Source organism: Agelaius phoeniceus, chromosome 5 (genome assembly GCF_051311805.1).
Source record: "Agelaius phoeniceus isolate bAgePho1 chromosome 5, bAgePho1.hap1, whole genome shotgun sequence".
Taxonomy (NCBI): domain Eukaryota; kingdom Metazoa; phylum Chordata; class Aves; order Passeriformes; family Icteridae; genus Agelaius; species Agelaius phoeniceus.
Window position 1 is genome coordinate 35164086 of NC_135269.1, and position 19592 is coordinate 35183677.

The 19592-nt window shown below is 35.6% G+C and overlaps 1 protein-coding gene across 5 annotated transcripts in view; it reads right to left on the reverse strand.

Moving 5' to 3' along the window:
* SYT1 (synaptotagmin 1) overlaps nt 1-19592 on the reverse strand; it is a 333663-nt gene that overhangs the window by 136183 nt on the left and 177888 nt on the right. The window lies entirely within an intron of this gene.

Below are 19592 nucleotides of genomic sequence, written 5' to 3' on the forward strand. Positions count from 1 at the left end.
CTGGTTACAGGATGGTTACAAGAATGTTGTTTTTAATGCAGCCCAGTAGATACTACTATTGCAGTTAAGTCTCTAACAGTTAAACACCTTGGAGCATGTTGTCACACATTTTAAGTTTTCCTCTAGATTTAGCTGATTGAGTTAATTGTCCAACTGAGACATCAAAAGAAGGGCTGAGTGTACACTAAGTGCTATACAGTTAACATTAACACAGAAAGAAAGAAGTTCTGAATAAGCAAAGAGTTCTTCTTTGCATAGACTTATTGATATCATTTAAAAAACAATCTGTTATGTTTCAGTTTTTATTTTCTTGATGGTCATGTTGTTTAATTGAATGCTTCAACTTTTGTTCTTTTGTGGCTTCCTTTTTTTTCTCCCTTCTTTTCCCTTTTTTTCTCTCCTATTTAGTTTACTGTAAACCTCTATATTCAGGTATGGAATTATCACCATTTATTGGTCAACACCCCTTCTATAACCATAATCCATTTAAAGCAGAAAACAAAAAAAACTTATTGCTCATATTTGCATAGGAAAGTAGGATTATCTGTTGTCACAGAATGAAGAAAATTAGTTATGTGTTCAGTTCCCACTTTTTTTAAGGTCATCATAGCTAGTGTAAAACTATGCATCTTTATCAAACTTTTAGCTGAAAAATCTAACTTCTGCTATTATGTGATCTGTGGCCTTCTGGGTGTGATAGAGCAGACTTGAAGGTGGGGAGAGTTTCAGCACTAAGGGTACACATCTTCTGAAGTCATGTACTACCCACTGTTTGGCTGGTGAACTTGGCCTACAAGGAGGATGATACACAGCAAGAGGTTCATGCCTTATACTGCTCAAGAGGAGCAGCCAGGATAAACAAGTGATAATTTGAACTTCATTTAGATCTTCTGGTAGCTGGTTATTTTTTGCCCTCTGCAATTTCTAGATCAAAGTGAATTGCTCTGGAGAAGGAAGAGGGTACTGAGCCAAACAGAAGCATGATGTAGGGAGGCTAGCATGACCTTTAAGCTCCTTTCAGTACATGTGTTTCTGCTTTGTGACATGGGCATTTCTTCTTCATGAAAGCATGTAAACACGGGACTGGACTCAAACGATAATTCCAGCACTACTTGCAAGAGCCTGGTCCTCTATAATGAATGCAGAACTAATTATTAAAGAAAATCTTGGCTTCCTCTAAAAGATTTGTAGCTAAGAGCTTTCCAGAGATTATACCTACATTATAAAACATAAGAACAAAAGCATTCAACATGACTGATGAAATAGTTTGCTTTTTCTTTAGAAGAAAGTAATAAATAAGTCAGCATTTCAAAGTTCTGTGAAGAGAAAAGCTATTTCAGAGAAAGCACACGGATGCATTGTTCTGTAGCAGGGGAATTTGATGAGCTCCAAAAATCTCTTTGGAAGAGAAAAGATGTATTATAGTGTGTGAAAAGAAGAAATCTTCAGTAACAGGCCGTTATCTAGCTGCTAAGGGCTGATTCTCAATGAAAACAGAGCAGAATAGAATGGATAGTTTAAGCACTGTGAGGTTAAAGCAGAAAATTGGACTTAGAGCACAAGGGACATTCACAATAGAATGAAAGTGGATGTGGTAAAGTGTTAAGAATGTGACAAGAAGAAGATTATCATAAATATGAAGAGACAAAAGTCAAAGTTTTGCCTTCACTTCAACAAAGCCCTTGGAGAGAAAAAAAAAAAGGAATTAGCCCTGCTGGAACGTACATTAGCAAAGAGAAAATAAAGATGAAAAGCAGAATACCCTTTCAAGGTCATTTTAAACTAAGCAACAACTACTAAACCTCTAATTACAAGCCTGCAATTCTTGTTTATTTATTAGCAATTGCTAGCAAAAAAAGAGATAAAAAGCTTAGTTCAACATAGTTTTGAAGTTCATTCTGTTCATATTTTTGCTGCCAAAAAGCAAATAGAATAATTGGAAATTATTTAAACCTAGAAAATAAAGACAAGTTTGTAAATGAAAAGGTCATTATCTAATTGTTTTACCACACATTAAATAACATATTTTTCTTGTCTTCTGCCCTTTACAAAAAAAACTAACAGCTTTAACTTCATAGAACACCTAAATAAATGAAAGCCAAGGCATCTTCTCAGAACTTAGGAACAAGTACAGCTTCCATGCTGTACACACATACATTCCACTTTTCGTTGAAGAATTAAACAAGCCTGGAGGCAAGTTGAGAAGTTCCCACCAAAAGCCCCTTGCTACTGAGATCCCTTGCTGTTAAGATCCCTAATGCAGCAACTGTGTTTCAGCCATTATCAGCTATCACAATAGGAGAGAGAAGCAGCATTTATGGCAAGGAGTGATATTTGTTTTTAATCCACAGGCATAAGCCGTATCTGGAATTTCCATCACCTTTTCAACCATCTGAAAACAATAATTGTTACCTCTGTTAAATGCCTCCTCTTTCTAAACCAATACTCTCCAAACGTAAACTGTAGTCACAGCTGCAAAGGGATCTACTGCCAAAATACACCACTGGGAGAGAAGAAAATATAGTGGCAGGTGGCTCTCTCCCAAGTGGAGAGTGCTGTCTCCCTGAAACACTGTTGGCTCTTGTAAAAGAAATGCTAAAGAGCAAAGAACTGCAATATCAGCCAGGCTTTGTCTGTCAGTGGATGCTATTAATGGGAACAAACTGAAGGCTTTACCTTTAGTATGAAAAGATGGAAAGGCTCAGGAGGGCTGAAGCACTGGGATGCCTTTTACTGCACACAAGGTGAAAGTAGTCAAAATTTTGTAAAGAAACTTTTTAGTTAGGTTGGAACTCAGCAGTATTCATTACTTCCCTCACTCTTACATTTCTTAGTCTTTCTGTTTTCAGATTCCTGACTAAAGCCCAGTGATTGCTTCACTAGATGCTTGCCTATCCCACGTTCCAGTCCCATGAGTTTATTATCAGCAGCGGACATTTTAAGGAATCAAGCTCAGGGAGGTGATGAAGCCCCTTAGTGCAGCTACACCAAACAAACTGATGGCACAACACTTCAAGAAATACACGTTGCCTGTGACATGGGAGCAGCTCAACACAGCAGCTTTTCCTGCTGATAGAGTGAACTCAATTAAAAGTGGGGATCTCCAAGGTGAGAGAGTGCAGCAGAGAACTGCCCTATAGCACAAAGTTCTCCGGTCAGAGCTCACTTCAGAGGGAACTTACCTGCAGCTGTGCCAGGAGAACACTGAAGTTATCATCTGAAACTCTCAAAAGACACTCCTGAAGCCTTTGTATTTCTACCTTTTTATCTAGCATAACAAGAACTTATATGCTCATTATATATTTTACTGGGTCCTTTGCAATGCTCAAATCAAGAACTTTTAGATTTACAGTACAGCCACTTACTAGCTCATTTTAGTATTAGCAGTAGTAGATTCTGAATCTAATCTTTGCCTTGTTACAAAACCAGCTGTAAGACATGAAATAAATGGATACTGGAGTGTTAAGTATCTATATTCTGCTTACGAAAGGTAACGACTGCCTAGCATTTACAGCAGGGATTAAAAGCATGACAGTAAGGTACATTTATTCCTTCTCTATGCAATTATTTCTAGCTGGCAAATTTGAACTTTGCTTATTTTTGTCAAGCCTACTCACACTCCTTGTGACAAACCATCCTGGAACAAAATTGCAAGTGACACCTGCTGTGAAATGAGAATCTGATCAATCATAAAAGTTGTGAATTATGTTGAAATACAGTGACTAGCCTAAAAGGCTTTTAGGGCTGCCTTTATACATGTGCAGCCTCAGTGACATGTTGTAACAGGCCTTCAGTCTGGATATCATAACTAGCACACTGTGGTGTATTGAAGGAGCATCTACATGCAGGAAAGGTTACAATCACTTTTTATCACCCGATATCCCAGCACAACCTGCATTAACATTGGGTTTTTCTTCTACCTGTTAGGTGGTTTTAGCCTCTTCCCCTTGCTCATGGCAGTTTTTCACCCTCTCCTTCTTCTTTCTGGTGTGTGACTCATGCTATCCTAAGAATCACATTTCTCTGCTTCATTAACCAACTTTATTCTATCTTTTTAGATCCCTTCTCTAGAAATTTTTCTCTTCTCTATATTCTTCCACTCTATCTGTATCTCTATCCCTGCAGTCACCGTGCAATCTTAATAGATTTAGCTATTCATGCCTTTGAAAAATCTCCTCCTACACCTGCATAATTCTCCTGCTATGCAGCAAAACTCCTTCTTACTTTTAACTCCCCTCTCATCACTTCTCCCTTCCTGCCTCTGTTCTATTTATTCAATTTTGCTTATCTAACTGAGGCCATAGTTATGTCAGCAGATCTCTGCAGAGCAGACATGTCAGCACAACTTCTAAGCTATGTTGTTATTCTGATAGAAACAGCTTTTGCCAGCCTATATTACCCAATTTCAGTAGACAGTGTAACTGCACCAGCAACTGCACCTCCTCTTCAGCACTTGTTCTTCCTACACCCATGGTGCCAATGGGTCAGCAGCTACAGAACAGTCAGGCTGTTCAGCCACACTTGTCAGACAGTCCTTGATGCAGAGACTTTACTTTTAGAACAACAAAAAACATGAAAACACAACAAAGAATGGTATTTATGGTGCAGGAAGAATACCTGTATATTGCATGTATACATCCTGATATTCTCTGTGTCTATCTAAATGGACTAAGGAAGGGGCTCAGCTTGCAGAGTACAACACCAATGCTCAGCACTTCAGCAGAAGCAAATAAATACATGAATTTAGCATAGTTGCAATGAATAATAACCAATTATTCTCAGGTCTCTTTTCATAAGTTGCAACTGCTTAGGAGTGATGGAAATTTTAATTTTAAATGGCTCTTGTTAGAACACGAGACTGTAAAAAGATTTGTGTAAGAAAAGACATTACAATAGCAGAGAAGACAATGGGCTGTTTTTAGCAAGCCTGTTCATCTAATTGTGTTTGCAGCCTAATGATGCTGTACAAAACTTAATTGACTATACTTCGAGCCCACCACTTCTAATGGAAGCTAGCACTGAAAAAGTAAAAGGAAACTGGATCTTGAGAAAGGGAATCAGGGATGATTTTTAACTTCTGTTACTACAGATCTCTGTAAACTCTTTCAGGTTTATATTCCAAAAAGTTTCTTAGATTATGTTCTAGGAATACAAAAAAACCTCTCTATGCTGGGACACGAGAGAGAAAGTATTTGAAAGAAAGTATTTTGTATAAACAAAATGTACTGGATGTGACCTTTGGGAAGAGAATTGTAATGTGACCTAAACAGTCTTCTCCCACCCTCTTTGAAGCCACTTTCACAACCCTCATTGTCATTCTCAAAGTCTCATTTCTTTGTCCACTTATAAAAATGTCAGCAGTAAAGGACTGGAAGTAACCTCCCATGACAGATTACTACACAACAAGCTGGTTAAGGATTTCTTGCATGCCTGTTTGAAGCATTTGATTCTAAATACTGCCAGCCAATATATACTACATTGGATGGGTACTAATCTATATTATACTAGATGGAATATAGATTTAATCTAGTATAGTAAATCTCTATAATTCTGTGGAAACAGTTCTTGGCCATATTCCAAGATCTACTAAATTTCTATTGCATTCTTTATACACAAACCATGAATCATGGTTAGGCCCTGTAAACATGGGAAAGTAATAGTCATCCAACTCATCTTCATTTAATTATACTAAAATGGCTATAATGTTCAAGAAGCCGAGAAGTTAAACAACCCAATTCACTCCTGATGTCAGCATAACTGCTTGTTCCACCCTACAGTAATGCACTGCATGCTACTTTGAAGTAATTTTAAGTGTCACCATCTAGTGGCTGGTATATTCAAGGCTAGCCACAGTTTCTTATCTTTTTCTGCCTATTATCCCTTCCTTCAAATGGAATTTTCAATTTTTATTGCCTGGCATGGAATTTTTTGTTTATTTGGTTTGGTTAATTTTTATTGAGTAAGACAGGGATATAAATCAGAGGAAGAAGGAAGAGTTAATGTTTGAAAATAATGTCTTCACACATTAGCCACTCAATCACAAGTCCTTGTTTTCAATGCCTGAAGACAGTATTTTCTGAGTACATCTTACAATGCAGATTGTAGCAAATTTGTTATGCTCTCAGTAGACCCGATTGAAATGCTCTGCTGTTTAAAGAGAATATAAGTAGTTAAAAATGGGATTCTTATTGTATGAAGTAATCACCTTCCTTGTTTTGGGAGCAGCTATGAGAATCATAAAAGTCAAATACATACTTCAGTTAAAATTCAGATTTTGTAACTGAGAAGAGTTCTGGGCAGGCAAACAGTATCTGTCCAATGCAGAGAAGAACAGTTTTTAACCAAGAAAACCCATCTGTGGTGAAAAAAAAGGAAGCAGAATCTATTCTGACATCTTTGTAATGCTGTACAGCTTGTAAACTGCACAGCAGTGTTTTTTTGGTGTATTCAGTTTCCTAGCACAGAAGAGACACTTTCTGTGACATACTACATAATCACTGAAAGAGCCAACTGGTGAAAATTAATTCCACACGCTGCAAGCATTGGACATAGTTCAAAGATATTACAACCTCACAAATTAAACAAATTCAACTTTTCCCCTTGAAAACAGGAAAGTAACACGTAAGACTTAAAGGTATCAGGAGAATAAGACTAAAATTGCTTGCAAATTCTACCTTTGAGTATGAAATTCTGACATTTCTACTTGTTCATATCAATATGCTTACATTTCAAAATTAGAAATAATTTCTACTCAGTAATTTTTTGGCTTTATACTAATAGCTCTAAGTAGGCCATAAACATACAAAAATAAAACAGGTTTCACAATAGAAACTGCAGTTTGTTAGGGTTTTTTTTGAGAAGTCAGACAAAATATTTGTAATACAAAATACTGCAAAATTTAGTAAGAATAGATTAGCAATGGCCTGTAGTATTTAATTAACATTTTAAATTTCGAATTAAGTCATTAATTTCTAAAGACTTTAGATTTGTACATCTGTGAGAGTTGAGAGTTAATAAAAAATTTACAACTTCACAAAAATTCCTAGTGCATTTTCACCTGCTAACAGAGCAAGTATTTCCAGCAGAGGGTATAATATTGTCATGTTTATTATATATGCATTAATAAAGCACTTCAATGCTAAAATTTATTTACGTCAACAACACATAATGTTGACAGAATTTAAAAACCATGACAGCACATCAGATTTTCTTGTGGTTTGTGTTTCAGTCAATCCTGATATATAGAACATAGATTATTTCAGGACACTTCACATCTTTAGGGATGGAAAAACCAATATGCAATCATATTAAAACTATCACAAGCTACAAACTGTAGGCATCAAAACTGTTATTTTAGCTTATGTTTTGTATTTCCCATCTCCCAAAAATTAAGAAGACTTCTCAAGATGTACACAAGATAGTTTCTCTCTCTAAAGACACATTAATAGTAGCATTTTTATTGTCTACATTCTAGAGGTCTCATATGATTTGATTCTCAAAATATCTTATCAGAAATCTTGATTTCTAATTCATCTTTGAAGTTTGGATGCATTTTTCATAAGTTCTAAAATAAGGAGTTCTGTCTTTTGCAGAGGCAGATCATGCATATGAATGAAGGCACTGTGACAAAATTCCAAAGCATTTTAAGAAAGGTAAATGGAAGGGAAAACATAGTAGCAAATTATGATGCAGCATTTTAGTCTTTTACATACGGGGAATCTTCAAGTACATCAATATAATTATGGGCAGCCTAGTGGCAATGGCAGAAAAAATAGGGTCATGCACTAGTGGTACAAACTGGAAACTGTTCCAGGTATAGTCTAAAAGTGAAGTACTCATTTCCTGGAGCATAACAACTTATTGGAATGTGTGGATAACCTTAAATGTGCTCTCCAAATTACTCTGAAAAACCAGCACAGAGGAAAGAACAAAGCTTCTGAAAACTGCTGTTATTGAGAATGACTGATCCATAGAGTTGTGCAAGTTTACTTCACTGTTTCCATGTTAAAAGAACTCAGTCTGTGTCAGATGGGCAAGGTCCTATGAATGAGCAAATATATACACAATTTTTAGATAAAAAAATCTAGGCTGATTTCAGATGCAAGTTTCCTTCTCCTCTTTACAGGTGATGCAATCTCAGGACAGAATTAGCATCTGCCCACTTCCATTCCTCCTACTGCAGAGAGAATTCAGTATTACTGATAATGGGAAGCAGACCAATCTGCAGGGAAAATGCTAATCTAGAAATGCTTATGATGGGAAAGAGAAGGAAGTCCTGAGAGGAGTAAATATCAAGGGATAAAACCATAGGATAAAGAACTTAAAAAGGGCTAGAGATAGTAAAATAGTCATGGAAGAAGGTGGCAGACAGAGAGGTGTGATTGTTGAGTGCAATTCAGGAGAGAGAACAGGAAAGCAAGAGGAGAACAAAGTGAGAGAACATTCTAAGTACAAAAGTTAAAATATAGAAGATGGGGAAATGCAACAAAAGAGTGAGTCACAAGTCCTATGAAAAGTCACAAGAAATAAAGACTGCAAGGAATGAATAAATAAAAAGTTCACAATGCTGAGGTTCTTTCAGGTGGTCTTGGTATTTTAATAACCATGCTTAGAACAGATCTACAGATCCTTCAGTTTAACCAGTGAGAAGTCAGTGAGAAGTCTTGTTTTGATTCCTCCTGTTGTGTTGCAGATAGGTAAAACCTTAGAGAAGGAAGGCCTTGTAACATCGTGTCTCAGGCCTGTTAACTCTGGCTAAGCAGAAAAGAACTATGGGAAAGTGACACAGCTGAATTAGAGGAAGAAAACCAAGTTACATAACCATTCACCGTTCACACTGTGATGTATGGTGCTTGGTTGAATTATGTTATGATTTAAAACTACGTAGCTGATAATGGGATAACTGCTTAAAAGGCCTTGGTTTTGCAATAAAGTGGCTCTTTTGCACCTGCCTGGGGACTCTGCGTCGCTCTGCTCTGCACACTATGGCACATTACTGAATCTCTTGGCTTACACATTTAAATATCACATATTTAAATAGTGAAAGAAGGAGAAAAAGAAACATTTATTTTTCCTTTTTTCCAGAAAGCACCCCCCAGGCACCATCTTGCAAGCAGGAGAAGCAGAGTGAGGAGGACAGCTCTGAGGGATGGGTGACTTTTCCATGCTCATTCGAGGTTTCTGCTCTGTCACAGTGGCTGGGGAATTTCTGCTGGATTCTGCCCATTAGCTGGTATGATCCCTGGGGACCCACTTCTGGTCTGTGCCCCCTTGCCACTAAGTAATCCTGCTCTAATCCATGCCTCTAGAAACCAAGAAGATTGGCCTGTTTGGCACAAAGGTTCATTTAAAGCCATCAAATTTTATGAGGCAATTTGAAATGGACTTTCATGCTGTATTTATAAATACAACTTCTTTATGAATTCTCTTTACATAATCTTCATTCATCCTTCACAGCTGGCCATTATCACACAATGTTAAGCATTTTTTCTGAAACCAGCACCCCAGTTTATAACAGCAAATGAAGCACCCATGCTTGTACATTCTGCACAGTGTGTAATGGAGCTGTCTGAAAATTCTTAGATATGGCAAACAAAAGTGAGCTGTCTACCACACACAATGCTGCAATGACCTTTTGTGTTTTCTCCTATATGTCCTCTGTGAGGACCAGAAAATGTTCTGAATATAAATAATTCCACTAGGGAATTCAAATAATTTTCCAAAACAAAAAAACCAACAATATAACCAGTTCAACAAATAAAACCTTACCCCTATCTCCATTCTCTTGTATTTAAGTAAACAAATGTGGAAAAAATCTCACCTGTGCCAGAAAGTCAAAACTTCATGTTAACCATAGAAAAAATTAGACAACACTTTACCTTCACACAAGAGGAGTAAGAATATTGTACATTTGTATCAAAAATGCTTCTGATTAGGAAAACTTCAATAAAGTAGAGTATCTTGGTAAAAACATATAAAATTATGATTTATGTATGTAGAGAGATATATTTCTTTCTCAAACCTCAAAACAAATGCATCCTCAATCTCTAAAAGAAAAGGTCCAAACAAAAAAGGTAGGAAATGAGCAGTAAAATCTTCAGAAATTTTTTTAGGGTCCATGGTATATAACTGAAAACAAGAAATTTCGTCCTAAAGACTACAAATACAGAATTTTGAAGCTGCCATAAATATCACATAAATAGTAAATTATATGAGCATTTAAATAATTTAATAACTATACAGAAAAAAAATATTTCTCAGTTAATTAGTATATTCTAGACAAATTGCAATCACATAGTAATTAGAGCCAGCCTTATGCAAACCTTACTTATTCACAGGCCTTGGAGATCTTAATCCAAGATCAACAAAAGAGGTTGACTGCGCATAGAAAGAGAAACTCAAGACTGAGTTGCTACTTTGTAAACACCTCTGAAACAGTAGAATCCATGGCATTTTGAAAACAAAACAAAACAAAGCCGATAGAAAGCTATGAAGAAAGTTTTACAATTGCTATTATTCCACTAATCAACATGCTTATGCTGAGGTGTACGGTCCAGAACATGTAATTTAAATTTTAAAAGTAATTAGATCTCAAGGGGTGAAAAAATATTAACAATGAGTACAAAATGTTTTAACAAAAATTTACAGGTCTTTTTGACTTGTAAAATTGAGACCTGTAAGGAGATAATGAGTCTTTAAATATCCACTATATAACAGACTTAAGGGGAAAAAAGCCCACACAGAAGTAGTGGAAGACATCTTCTGAAATATTAAATATTATATAAGGACTTTTTACCTAGGTTTCTTATGACAGATATTAGAATGAATTTAACAGAGTAAGTAATTAGACCATGGAGGGACTTTGGTCAAACTAAGAATTATTCTGGTCTGATGCAGCAGCTGTCTGGGAAATGCTACTTCAAGTCAGGAATGAAGACTACTTGCTGCAATGTCATACAGATTTCATACAGTGGAATGAAAATTAATCTGGCCCAAAAAGGTAAAATTATATGAAAGTGGAACTTGTGAATGAATTGTATGAACAGAGCCTATTCTTTTAATTAAAGAAGCTGTAAATGATAACCTGAACAACATTAACATTAATATTAGATTCCGTTTGAGTCTATATCCTAATATCTATATCCTAATACATTATGACACCTCCTTCACAGTATTCCTTTTCCTTGTTTCCTCAAAATGACTAAAGATCCTTTTCATCTGAAAAGCTGATAAAAGTGGAAAAATTGTGGCCAGTTCCTTAAAATTTTAACCTGCCTCTGTATAAAGGCTACAGAGTGAAGCAGTGTTTCAGACACCATCAATAAAGAATGCAGGTCCATTTGGAATATGAGGAAAAGGACAGATTTGCTGCAAAGTTGTTGCTATTCCAGATGTGAACTTCGGATATTGATGTACAAAAAAAAAAAAAAAAAAAAAAAAGACAGAGAATAAGAACAGTAAATAGTGATTCAGTACTTTAATCCAGTCAGGATTTTTTGGGTGAAAGGCACCATCTCTTTCGACAAAGCTATCAAGTTCCACAGGATCAGAAGGATTTTGCCTCAGAAATTTTTGCACACACAGAAGTGACCCAGTAAAAGTGACACCACCCCACTTGAGAACATACTGAATTACATTGTCTGCTTTAATGAGACTTTGATTTATAATTTGTCTCAAAAGAGCACTGATTTGCTTTACTGTGCAAAATGGCTATTCATTATTACAGGGAATGTTCTCTGCTATTAACCTGGAGAATGTTGGTATCTTATATGTAATCCACTGTGCTCAGTGAATAATTTTTAGCAGGAAATGTGGCACTTATTCCAAATGCAAATTTTTCTGCATATTGCATCGAAGCCATGAATTTATTATTACAAACACAGGAAAAGATATTTTAAGTTAAGTGGTTATTTGCAGGTATCATAAAGCAGCAACATACTTAACACCGATCATGTCTTCATATTGAGAACAAAAATAAAAAGCTGAGTCTCACCTCTGAGATGAAAACAATAAATTTATAGCTCACTTGGGTATAACTCACCGCAACAATGAATGGGGATGAGAAAGGGCAATTCTTTTACTGTTTCAAATGACATTCAGCATATAAAGTATCTTATATAAAGCATCACCATGGATTTTCAGAGAGTCTGGGAAGGTACAAACCTCTCTGAAGACAACAGAAGAGAAGGTACTCAGCAATTTTGAAAATCAGGTTATTGAAAGGCTTTCCTAAGACCAGAATTATTTTAGCTTTCTTGCTGCAGAACAAACTTACGACAAATGAATTCTGATTTTTCAAGAACTTGGTTTAACTTCTCAAGCTTATATTTAATCAAAGAGGTGTACATAATGTTCTGATCATTTTTAATGCTACCAGCTCTGCAAGCTCCTTTTGAGGCTATCTCAGTGACTGTGTTATTTTAGTCAGTAGATGGCATTAGCTGCCTCAGTGTTAGTTACGCCGTGTGATTTATCAAGAAGTGGGTCAGCTACAGCCTGTGGCTCTGTGTATGTTCCCAGCAGGCTGAGGAAAAAAAAAAAGATTTTGTTTTCTTTTGTTAATTACTCTTGCCATATTTTAGTTGTTTCACTGGATAATATAATTAGACAATAAGGAGCAGATTCAACAGCAGGTACAAATTTTCAGACAACAGTGTAAGAAATAGGTAGGATAGCACAGGCGTTTCTGTTCAGACAGCAAATCCTGCTGTAGGTATTGCTCAGGATTACAGGGGGGTGGCTCTGACGATAGAAAACTGTTCAAAGCCATGAGGGGAAAGACAGCTGACACAGCTCTAATGCTATTTCAACTCCTCCCAGGTCCTTCTACTAATGAAGAGAGGAAAATGTTACGTGTCATATAAATTCATCAGCATTATTTCTATTCTGCAGATATTTTTACATCTAGCAGTTCTTAAAAAGGACGTATTTCAGTAATTCTTATGATAAAACTTAGGCTGTAAAAATACACACATGTATATACACTATATACAAAATCTTAATCTTGTATTATTCATATATCCAATGGGAATGCTCAAATATTCCTCTGAAGTGATTCCAAGCCAAACCCTGCAGTTAAACACCATGAAAGTGTGTTTGTACATGTTTGAATGTTTGAGACCACAATCTGAAAGTGCCTAGTGCTGAGCAGGAAGCAATTCTCCTCTTACGTAAAAATAATTCAAGCTGATTTTTTTCCCCTTCCATAACAGGTAGATTTTGACAAACTTCACAGTCCCTTTTTGCAAAATTTGAAATATTTCCACTCCCTCCTTCCTCAGCCAGTGCTTAGGATGTGCACCAGGAACATGTGAGAATCCGAAAGACCTGCCAGTGCATTTGGCATGGCCCTGTAAAATGCCCTGGCCTCTCTGCTGGGGCTGGGGTGACTTTGCTATCTGGAAATCCCTTTACTGCCCCTCAGCCCTCGCAAACCAGTGCCTACATCCCCACTGACTGTTTTCAACTGGCAGATATTAGCTGCAGAACTGAAAAAAACGTGCATTTGTGGGAAGGGTTGGGTTTTTGCAAGGCATGAGGAAGGATAAAATGGTAGATGACATAACTGCCTTTCACTGTGTTGTAGGACACTGAAAATATTTTCAAGCACATTTCCTGCCTTTTTTTTTTATATTTGATTTTCTTACATGGATTTAATGGGTTTTCACACTTGTATTTTAAAGGCTACAACTTACAGAATTTCTCATTTGCAGTGAGTGATTCCTCTTGAAATTTCAGGTGTTTATTTTTGTTGTGTACCAAAACTAAGGCAAACTTTCAACAATAAATGTAAGGATTTTTCTGAGGGATATATTTTTAGCTCACAATGAATTTGCATATTATGTTTTGTATGTTATGGCTAAAATAGTTTTATTTCAGAAGAACAGCTCTATTCCTTTATCTTACTTGCCAACTATGATTACTGATATTTATGGCAGGTGAACTCATATAGTCAAATGTTTATATGTAAACAAGCAAATCAAGAAGTGATTGCATCAGTACCTTTAGTCCAACTACACTCAGTCAGAGGCTCAGCTAAATTTGGCCTTTTTACTCCATATTGTGATATATCAACCCAAATGCTGAGCCAAACCAAGCTAGACTTTTTCTCAAACTGGCATTGCATCTAAATGCAATGAATAAGTTATAAACAAATACCAAATGTTCCCTTCTCTTAAAACTCTACATTAGCAGGATAGTCCTATTCCAACCCCCTAAATATAAATGTTTGGAGTTCCTTTATCTAACTATTCAAAGTATTCTCTCGCTGTAGGGAAAGAATAGGATGTCTGGCAGCAGGGAAATATTAACTCAGGTTTGTATGAGGGAAACTGAAAGACATAAAAGTTAAAGGACCTCTTCAGGCTTATACACAGTATTATGGAAAAGCTTATTCCCAAATTTCCCATTCCAGTATCTCTGGGGGGGGTGAAGTAAATATGCTGCCATCTGTAGCTCTCTAAATGCCAGTATAAAACAAAATCATTATACTGATAATAAAGCCAGAAGATAAAAACAAATAAGCAAAATCAGCAGCACTGTCAAACAGACAAATCTTAAAATGCTGCCTGATGCATTTTCCTCACAAGCATATTTCCTCTCCCTCACATTTCAGCATCTCTGATAGTTCAGTTTTCCATAATGCCCAGCAGCACAGCACAGCTTCTTCATAACTGGAGGTAAACATGGGTTCAGTGTTTAAATGAGACATTAATGTACAGTCAGCTAGATAGAACTCAAGGGTGTGATGCTGCTTTTTTCCATAGTCAGTGCTCCAAGAGTGATGTGAAATGGAGGAAAATAAGTATAACAAGTCCTTATATATACAGAAATGCAGGACACCATTTCATCGAGGATAAAAGATTTCCTTCCTGCCTTTAAAAGAGCCAACACTGGAAGCATGAACCCTTCTGCCAGTCTAACTATGGCATGAGACTAGAGAGCTCATAACCCACAAAGCTTCCCACAAGGAATTCTCAGTTAAAGACTAGGAAAACTTACTGCTGAAATAAACCAAGAAAATAGAATCAGGATTCTTTAGGACTATAACCCATCTTTCTCTGTTCTCACAGAATTTATTACACATGTGAAAACAGCCAGATATGTCAGGATAGTTATTTATTCTACAAAAAAGGACTTTGCTTCAAACTTTGAACATAACATTTTTTTTTCCAACAGCAAAGAAAAACAATGGAAATTTCAGTCCCAAAACACTGACTTCACAGAAGACCTGAGCTGCTGCCTGCAAATTCAATGACATTGAAAGCTCAATAAAGTAACTTCGCCTTGACACTCAAATGACAGAGAGAACAAACAAAAAGACCCAGTTCTAAAGGGAAAAGAAGAATTTACAAAGATTTACAAGAGTGATTGTTCTAAAAATATTTTTCAGGGTTGAAACTGGTGTTTGCTATTTTAGAAAATTGGAAGAAATGAAATTTCAAAACAAATAGGAAAATATGAGATATGAATGCATGTCTAGATGAAGACAGATAATCATTCATATATACTTAATTCTCTGAACAATGCAATGACAATAAAACCTCTGCACACATTAGGACAAGAATTATTAGATAAAACAAGTATGCTGAGTTTTTTTCAAAACAGAAAAAAAAGCCCTCCAGCAACTCTTCAGATGTGATATGACAGTCCATATAAAAGATTAATTAATTTTTTTAATTGGCAGTCATTTTCAAATTTCCAATTTATAATGATTTAAACATCTGCTGAAAATGTAGTGCTGTATCTGAACAGCCTATTTCACACAAAGTGCACATTAACATTACTAGGCTATTACATAAGAATTTGTAGACATATTTTAACACACTTAAGCGTTTCATAAAGTTAATATAGAGAAGAAGGGCAATAATGCAAATTATCAGTGTGAAATTACTTATTTTTCTAGATTTCTGTTTTACCCATGCAGCTGCACCTCCCCAGCAATGTCAGGCCTGTGTGATTCAGACCGATAGAACCTTTTTATACCAGCTGAATTTCAATCTTTTTTCAGAGGTATTTGCCATTCTGGAAGACTTGGCTTGAGTTGTACAGATAAACACCACAAATATTGACTCATATCTGGCATTTCCAGAGCTTCAAAATGTGATTCACACAGAGTTTGTAGTCCTGGAGCAATCTTGAACAACAAATAATATGTAGGATGCCCAGCTAACTGTAAATATCAAAATAAATAAATAACTCAACTACATCTTCAAACTACAGCCTCAAATGTAAGAGTAGCTGAATATTACTCTGAAATGTAATTATTTTTTATAGAGGGTATTTTTCCAACAAGTTGTAATGCAGCCTTTCCCTTTTATCACTTAGCTCAGCTCTGTACTCACAAGTCCCTTACAAAAATACTGAAATCTGTTAGGCAAAACAGCAGCTAGAAAAGGTATGACTGAACTCACAGTGACTTTCTACTGCTATCTTTTTACTAATGAAATTGCACAAATACAAGAAGGAAACTAATTACCCAGCAGTGAAAATGCCAGTCTTGCTTTTCTGATTCAGTTCTGTCACAGAGAACTCATATGAGTATTCATATGGGTCAGTACTTTCTAAACCTGTTTTAGTAGATGCTGCATATCTTGGTGCATCACAGTGTGAACACACCTGTTCTTTGCTGCAAACTGCTAAAATTCCATGAATGCACTGCTTAATGACAGACACCTGAACAAAGTTTAATGCAGAGTTTATGAAATTTGGTACAAAATTAAGATTAAAAAATTGCCAAAGCTGGAATCATAACTTCTTATATGGAATACTAAGGAACATAGAAAACATAGCAAAAGGATTCAAACACTATTTGAAAGTTATGTTTTCCATTTGAGAATTACTGGAATTAATTTTCCAGCCTGTACTGATTCTTGGTTATTGGGACAACTGCGACTCTTCCTCAGTCATTTTAATAACCCTTCTCTTTGTCTGCTTCATTATGGAACTATCTCCATGAAAAAAATGATGGCAAGAACTTTATATAGCATTCCAACTTCAATTTCATCTTTGTTTTTCCAAATTAACACATCTCTGCTTTTCTTGAATGTCTTGTCCAGTAACTCCCCCTTCAGTTTTCCATGATGTTATCTCTACTCACCCACAAGCTGATTTTTGGTTTTCTTCTTTGTTGTTTTCAAGGGATGAGAATCCAGATTGGGTAGAAATATTTTATGACCGGTTACCTTTCATTTTGTACTTACACACTTGATCTATTTCTAATGATCCTCTCCTCAGTCCCTAAATATATAATTTCCTCTACAAGCTGCCAAAACCCTCCAGTATGTATCAGAAACAAATCTTTAATGTTTTCTGACTTTTGGAGGAAGTTGTTAAATGAGTAATATTGATTCAAGACCAGTGTTCCTTCAACAATCTCACCAATAACCTCCTTCCTATCCAGTAACTTTAAATACAGATCATCGTGTTTACTGCTTCTGATAGTTTTTTAATCACCTTACAGCTTTTTTACACATTTGCAACAAAAATAAGACCTATTTTTAAATACACTTCCAAAACAAATGCTAGAAAGTCCATATAGATAAAATTTACTGAGGTTCCTTTCTTATCAAAGAACATGGGCAATTTAGTCTGGCTTGCTCAATATCTGGCAATTCCATGTGGGCTTCAATTACTTCCATACCCCTACTTACTGTTTTGTTAAAATATCTTCTAAATCCCTGTATTTTACTGAGGTCAATGGTCTACCATTGTCTGAATCGTATTTCAAAATGAAAACATGAAATCTCTTGTGCATAACTATGTGCCTTTTCCAGGCACACTTTCTATAATAGATTTTTAAAACATAATTTTCTAAATCTAGGACATCTCTAAATTATTTACAATTTTTGAAAAACTACATGCAATGGGAAATGGAAATAGGAATGATTAATCAAAAAGAAAACAAAAAGTAACAAGTATGGTACAATTTCTTAAAACTCATGGTAATTATCAATGCTGATTATTGAGATAATATTAAAACAAATATGTGCTTTAATTAATTTATTTTGCTTATTAAAGTGGTTTTTTTTTAATAACAAACTATTAGGAAATACAAAATAGCTTAACTTTAATCTTGGTTTTTTGGTAAATTAATATGTCTTTTAATATAACCCCCATCTTGAGCAAAATATAGTGATGATTCTTAGATATGGAATTTGTAGACTACAGTGTCACATCTCAGCTGAATTTAGGCATCAGTTTGTCACTTCATGATGTTCAGTAAGTAGACTTGGTTATGAAACACAAAGGTAGCTGGTATATTAAACTGGTAATCTGGCAGACTGATAACTTAAATCAGTATCTTAAACTGGTAAAGCAGTATCTTAAAAATAATTTAATTTTCAAATTGACTTCCAAAGAACAAGGCCTTAAGTTATTCAGAGTTGCTGCACACACACAGATCTCTCTCTGAGATGAAGAGAGGCTTTGGGTTCTCACCATTATTTCAAGGAAGGGCTCCCACTTAGGTAGCTTCTGTGTCCTCAGCTTTAATAACTCAGGAAAGTATCTTTAACTAGCATGTGATAAGCATAGAGTAAAAATAAGCTATTCTTAACCCAGACATAATTTCCATAAAGTGAACAGCAACATACTATTTGTAAAATGGCCTAGATGTGGTTTGAAGTGAAAAGTGCATATACATATAAATAATACAAATAGAAACTTTTCCTGTTAGTCTTGATATAGACATGTCCACTCATGAAACAGTTTATATAAATCACTGATACTTTAGTGACAATCAATGCTGTTTTACACTTCTGTAGGAAGGTTTGAAAGATGTTAATTAAGAATTATCTGAATGGGTGTTAATATCCTATTAAAAACTGCCCATGGCTTTGTTTTGAGTAAATCCTTATGGGAGTAGAAGAAAGTTGCAGTTATCTCTGCAGATCAAGTACTAGTTTATGGGGTATTTAAATGGAAAGCATGATAGATATTCATGTTCTGTTTTTAATGACAAATGGCAAAATAGAGTATTATTGACTATCACAAACAAGCTCACTCATGCCTCTGAAGAGAGGAAATCTGTACCCCAAAGACAGCTGGCATGAAACTGCAGAATCTTAATTTAGAGCCAGTGTGAAGGACTCAGATGCAATCTCTTGTGTTTGTAACAGTACAAATAGAACGTCTGCAAAAAAAGGGATCTATGGGATGAGGATGGTACAGGGTGAGGAAAGAGCAAAGTTCTTCAGTTCTTTAAAGATAATGTCTTCTCCTAAGGCTGCATTTAGCATTAACTTCCATATCTTTTCATTATAAAAATTGTTTTACAAATCACGATTAGCACTTCTATGTCCAGCTCAACAACCTTTCTTCCAAAATATAATTTATATGCAAAAATAATGTGCCTGATTTAATAAGCTTATCAGTTCTTGTACTAATTAATGCACACATGTTTTTCCATCAACAGTTGAGCTTCGTAACAGTAATTTAAAAAATATAAAAACTGTATTTCAAAGTAATGATTAAGTTATCATGAACTCTCCTTTATGCATGCCAACATTCATACCTTTGCAAGTATGCTTAGGATAGAATTCAGAAGTTTTTAGCACAGTAATTTACATGGCAAGACTTTTGAGAGGGAAATG